The following is a 6,481-nucleotide window of genomic DNA, read 5'->3' on the forward strand; positions in this document are numbered from 1 at the left end:
TTTCTCCCTGGCGAAATCTTACTCGTCTTTGGGCAAGTTAACTGTTCTGAGCCTCAGTTTTCTTTTCTATAAAATTGGGCCAAAGAGCAAGGGTATCTAAAATACCCAGCACACAGGGACAGCCACCTGCGAACACCAGTCCCCCACACCTTTCTCCCCAATCCCCCCCGATCTTGATCCCCCCCCCACACTCTGCAAGTAAGAAAGAGGTTGTAAAATAGAAACAGAGGATGTCTTGGTGTCCTATAACTGCAAAGTCCAGAAGATGATCACACGCAGTTCAGGTAAGGTTTGCTCTAGGCGGTTAATGCTAATAACGGCTAAAACTTAGTGAGTGCTTACAATGTGCCACTCTTCTAACCACAATATATTTAGTAGCTTATCTTCACAACAACCCCATGAGGTAGCCATACTCTTATTAGCCCTGTTTTCCACATGAGGGAACGACATCCCAAAAGAATAAAAACTTGCCCGTGGTCACACAGCACACAAGTGGGGGGGGGGGGGCTCCGACTAGTCTGACTGACTAGAAAGGGAGACCACTTTCAAGTAAGGCTTGATCCAGTCGCTCGAGGATCTCACCAAGGACCTGGTTTCTCTTGGTCTCTCCTCTTCGCCTTCTCCAGGGAACTCACCCCCTCATGGCTGCCAGCAGATTCTGATGAGACTTTTTTCCCTCGGGGGAAAAAAGCACCCGTGTCTCAATTCCATGCCAAGATCCTCAAATTCACTCTAATTGGGCCATCTGAAGTCACACACCTACTTCTGAACCAATCGCCATGTTCCAGGTGGCTGGACAATGTTGCTTGGCTTTTATATTAAAGAGGTGGAGTCTGCTGAGAAAGCAGGCAAGAGAGATTCCTCCAAAAATTCAAGGTATTATTTCCATGAAGGAGGGGGAATGGATGTGGGCAACCAGAAACAGATGTCTGCATCCCCATGACTCACACATACAATAAAACGCTGTAAAATGTAGAGGAGGAGGAGGAGGAGGAGGAGGAGGAGGAGGAGGAGGAAGGAAGGAACAGGAGGAGGAAGAAGAGGAGGAGGAGGAGGAGGAGGAGGAGGAAGGATAATGGAGAAGGGAGAAAGGAGGAGAGGAGGAGGCCTGGTTTGGGGACGGCTATGCTGTAGCCCAGGCATGCACCATCTGGCCAGCCTGGCCTGGCCGTGACCCTCCAGGGAAGGAGGCCTTCCTGTCCACACCCACACCCCGAAGTGGTGGCAGGGTCACAGGGCAGGCACACTCAGGGTTTTGGAAGACAGCCTGCAGCACGGCCAGGTCACTTCTGGGCTACTTCCTTCTGGGCAGGGGGCCCTGCTGGGAACAGGGAACATGTGAAGACGTTCCCACAGACTGACCTGGGGAACGAGCAGCCCCGGCTGGGCACACGTAGCCTCTAGGGATAGTGGGCAGGGATACCTGACATCCTGAGAACACAGTGGCCCCTCTTGTCTCACAGCCAGGAAACGCTGAGGCCCTTGGTCCTTCCACCAGGCTATAACCGGGAGCTTCTAAAGTCCCTGTGGGCCCCAAGCCCACTTTTTCCTTTTTTTTTTTTTTAATGTTTATTCATTTTTTGAGAGACAGAGAGAGACAGAGTGTGAGTGGGGGAGGGGTAGAGAGCGAGGGAGACATAGAATCCGAGGGATGCAAGCTCCAGGCTCCGAGCTGTCAGCACAAAGCTGACGTGGGGTTGGAACTCACGGACCGTGAGATCATGACCCGAGCCGAAGCCGGACGCCCAACCGACCGAGCCACCCAGGTGCCCTGAAGCCCACTTTTTCTTAACAGCCCACACATTCAATCATTAAAAAGCCAGTAATGCTTCTTCCCGCCTCAGGGCTTTTGCACTGGCTTTTTGCTCTGTCTGGAACACCGTTCCCCTACAGTCTCACATGGCTCCTTCCATCCCCTCCCGTAAGTCTGCTCACGTATCACCTTCTCAGTGAGGCAGTCCCTGGCCACCTTCATCAACAACTCAACCTGCCCTCCAGCCTCCCAGCTTCAGATCCTCCTTACCCTGCTTTGTGTTGTGTTTGTTTGTTTGTTTGTCTTCCAAAGCAGCCATCACTTTCTGGCATGTCAACAAGTTCATTACCTATTGATTATTATCCATCACCCCCCACCACCACCGCCCCAGGTGTCGGCTCCAGGAGGCAGAGATTTTTGTCTTCTTTTATTCCTGCTGTTTCCCGTACCTAGAACAGGCCCTGCCTTGTAATATCTGCTCAATAAATATTTGCTGAGTGAATAAATACATGAATAGCAAAAATTATAGTGAAGCTCATTTTTGCAGTCAATTTGTGTTGTTTGGAACCTATGTAAATGTGCATGAGGAACCTTAAACGTTCTCCTCAACATCGGGCGCTGTGCGTCACTGAGGAACGTCCCTTAGGAATGAGACTCCATTCCCCACGGGGCCACCAGCCCCCAGGACAGGGCTGGCTTGGAGCAGATGCTGAAAATGTTTAACCGGCAAATGTACCGCCAGGCAGATGACCAGGTGGGAGAAGGAAGTCAGTTGGCACGAGCCCCCATTACAGCCTCCCTGCCTCCAGCCCCCTCACCCCTCACCCCTGTGCACCCTTCTTACTCACTGCCCTTCCCTCTCGGGGCACCCTCACTCTAACCTGCCTCCTCTCAACAGCTAGATGGATCCTCTCAAAGCACAAATTGGATCTTCAATTCTGCGGGGCTCCCTGCTGCCCTCGGAACAGCCTAGATTCCTCTGTAGGGCACCAAGCATGCCCAAGCCCCCATGGAACTTCCATTTTTCTACGACTTTCTTCTCATGTTCACTCCAGGCTCGCAGATTGTTTTTTCTTCAGTGAGTAAAACAACCTCTCGCCACCAGGGTGAGAGCACATGGCACGTGCTATTCCCTCTGTGTGGAGGACTCTCCTACCTCACCTGATTCCCTTTCCCCCATCGGGTTCTTACTTAACTTCAGATTTCAGCTGATTCCCCCTCCTGCAGGAAGCCCTCCCTGATTTCTCCTCCTGAGGTAGATCACGATTACGTACGCATTCCCATAGTTCTCTCTTTGCCCCAGTCTTTCATTCGTGCATTAATTCAACACTTATTTGGCCTCAATGGTGCATAATGATCTGGCTCTTTAATATCTCTCTGATCCCACCTTCCCCCTTTTTCCCTCTCGCCCTCCGCTCCAGCTACATAAGCCTCCTTGCTCTTGCTTGAGCACACCAAGCATGCTCCTGCCCCAGGGCCTCTGCACTTCTTTGGGTATCTTCATGCCAGTTCCTTCACTTCCTGCAGGTCTCTGCTTAACTGCTGCCTCCTCGGAAAGGCTCTCCCGACACCTTCCCCTCCCCATCTGCTGAAGCACTCCTCCTCATTCTCCGTCCATCCCTGTAGCCTGCGTCATTTCTCCACATCATTTGTCCCTACTGGAAATTGGATTACCTTTTTACCTGTTTGTTGTCTGTCCCTCTTGCAACTCTGAGGGCAGGGGCCTCCCGTGCCTTGTCTGCTGCTGAATTATCAGCATTTTACACAGTACCTGGCCCACAGCAATTCTTGGTAAAGATTTGGTGAGTGAATGAATGTGGCAATCCAGATCAATACGACTCGGCACCAGCCATGGGGGGCTCCGTCCCCCAACACCGTGACACCTCGGGGGTGTCCATCTCGGGCAGCTTTGCAGCCTGAGTCTCAGAGCTAGGAGGAAGCGGGGAACATAGACCTAAAGGAAGAGAAGGGGCCAGCCACATCCCTCTGCAGGGAGATCATTCACTTGGAAGTAGGTACAGTGAGTGCAAAGGCCCCGTGGCAGGATGACAGTAGGAGACATCAGGAGACAAGGTTGGAGAGTCAGCAGGGCCTTGAATGTCAGGTGAGGGTGTGGACCTCATCCCAACACTTTCATAGTCAAGTATAACACACAGGGGAAGTAATAAACATTTCTTCAGTGTCTCCTGCCTGTCAGTACCCTACCTCTCATTGTGTTCACTGTGAACCTTTCCAAAGCCTATGAAGCATTAGATTTCCATTTAATGAAGGAAAATGGACCTGCATAGGCTCAGAAACACAGCTATGAGACTCCAAGTTTCTAAGGCTAGGCTCCTCCCATTGCCTTTGACCTTTGCCCCACCCACTCATCCCCATTGTAGGCCTGTGATTCCACCTCTTCCCTCCTTTCTGGCTTTGCTCTAATTGGTGACCAAAGGCACATGTCATTCTCCAGGCCAGAAAAACAACTTGACGCCCACTCAACCTCTCCCCCCAGAACACCCAACACCCATCGCACGTAATATATGCAAAACAGAACTCCCAGTTTCCCCACCCCCAGAGCTGATCTCCCCCAGCTCAGCCAGTGGCACCTCCGTCTCCCAAAGGCTCAGGCCAGGAACCTGAGCGTCATCCCTGACATCTCATCAACCAGCAAATGCTGGCCGCTCCACCTTCAAAATACATCCAGAATCAGCCACTTCTCCCAAGTCCATGATCACCCTGGTCTGACCATCCATCCATCCACTCCTACCTGGGCTATTTCAGCACCTGTCCCTGGTGTCCTGCCTCTGCACGGTCGCTGGGTCCATTCCTTGCGTGGAGCCAGAGAGACCCTGTTAAAAATATAAAGTCAAAGTCACCATGCAATTCTTTACCAGAGCTTCCCGACAGAACTTTCTATGATGGACATGTCCCACATCTGTACTGCCCAATACGTTTCCCACCTGCCACATGGGACTATTGAAATGGGCTCAGTCTAACTGAAGGGCTGAATTTTTTTTTAAATTTTTTTTTTAACATTTATTTATTTTTGAGACAGAGAGAGACACAGCATGAACGGGGGAGGGGCAGAGAGAGAGGGAGACACAGAATGGGAAGCAGGCTCCAGGCTCTGAGCCGTCAGCCCAGAGCCCGACGCGGGGCTCGAACTCACGGACCGCGAGATCGTGACCTGAGCTGAAGTCGGACGCTCAACCGACTGAGCCACCCAGGCGCCCCAGGGCTGAATTTTTAATTTTACTTACTTTAATAGTTGGCAAGGCTGTGGGAAAACAAGCATTCTTGAACACAGCTGTGAGAGTATAAATTAGGACGTGATTCTAATCCCAGTATCCACCTACCTAAGAATGGTTTGTCTCTATCTACCAAAATGACAAGGGCATGTAACAGTTATCACGGCAATCCCACTTCAAGAGTGTGTCTTTCCCATGCAAAAGTGACATTACATTAAAAAAAATTTACAACAACCAACGACAGGAAACAACCCAAGTGCCTATGCAACAGACAACTAGTTACATGAATTATGTGGTCCAGCCACATAATGGAATACGATGATGTAAAAAAAAAAAAAAAAAAAAAAAAAAAAAAGGAGAAAACAGGACACCTAGAGCAAAAACAAAGAAAAAATCCAGAAACCGGACTTCATCAAAAGCAAAAACAGTTTTGTGCACCAAAGGACACTATCCAAAAAGTGAAAACACAGCCAACAAAATGAAAAAATAGATTTGCAAATCATGTATCTGGTAAGAGGCTAGCGTCCAGAATGCATGAAGAACTCTTACAACTCAACCACAAAAAGACAAACCATCCCATTTTGAAACAGGCAAAGGTTTGAATAAATGCACTGGGCTGAGCCTTAATTCACTCGGCAAGTGTTTACTGAGCCTCTACCACGTGCCCTATGCTGATCCCGACAAGGGGATTCAGCTGTGAGCAAAGCAAGTCCGGGCCCTCAGGAACTGGTTTTCTGGTGAGTGACACATGCTATGGCCCATGACAAGCGCTGTGAAGACGAAACATGATGATGTCACAGTGACTGGAGGAGGGGGCAACTTTGAGTAGGGAGGGCAAGAGGGCCCCCCCCCCCCAGGAGGCAACATCCTTGGGAATTAAGAGTAAATGAAAGGCTGTGGACTCGCTCCTGGGCCTGCGCCTAACAGATATTAAGCGCTCACCAAATCTTACAGTGACGCTTAGGGTCATTCTCCTCAGTTTACTGTCTTCTCCCTCGGGAGAACAAGAGGTCCTGGGGATCGGGCTCGACGTTTCTCCTCCCCGGGACGCTCAACAGCAGCTGGCACACAGTAGGTGTACGCAGGGCCCTCCTGACCTCCGCACGAGGTAGGGCTCGAGAAGCTAGCCCAGTGGGAATGGGCCTCAGCCCAGGAGTACGGTTCAAAGCGTCCACCAAGTGCTGGCTTTCTAGCCCCGGGCCGGCGCCCTCCACTCGCGCTCCCTGCACGCAGGAGGCGCTTGACAGTGCGTGCTGAAGAAACGCCCTTTTCTGGGTCCGGTGGCGCACGGCCTCGACCCATTGCACAGGCCGGCAAACCGAGCGAGAGATGGGCGGTGCCACGGCCGGCATTTCCGCGGGGGCAGGAACCGAGGCCCCCGCCGGGGGCGAACCGCGACGAGCTGGGACTCGCCGCCGCCCCACGCTTCCGTGCCCAGCTGCGCCCAGCTGCGCTCCTGCCCCCGGAGCGCCGCGGTTGGCTGCGGCTCGGAGGC

At 51.8% G+C, this 6,481-nt stretch overlaps 1 long non-coding RNA gene across 1 annotated transcript in view; it reads right to left on the minus strand.

The window, feature by feature from the left end:
- Nucleotides 1-6,459, minus strand: part of LOC128773454 (uncharacterized) — an 83,910-nt gene extending 77,451 nt beyond the window's left edge. The window contains exons 1-2 of the long non-coding RNA XR_008417700.1: nt 5,929-6,459; nt 4,506-4,587 (exon numbers count right to left, since the gene is read on the minus strand). This is a non-coding gene — a long non-coding RNA (uncharacterized LOC128773454). The remainder of the gene's footprint in view (nt 1-4,505; nt 4,588-5,928) is intronic.
- Between the last annotated feature and the right edge of the window lie 22 nt (nt 6,460-6,481).

Source organism: Panthera pardus, unplaced genomic scaffold, assembly GCF_024362965.1.
Source record: "Panthera pardus isolate Hobbes unplaced genomic scaffold, ASM2436296v1 HiC_scaffold_25, whole genome shotgun sequence".
NCBI lineage: Eukaryota > Metazoa > Chordata > Mammalia > Carnivora > Felidae > Panthera > Panthera pardus.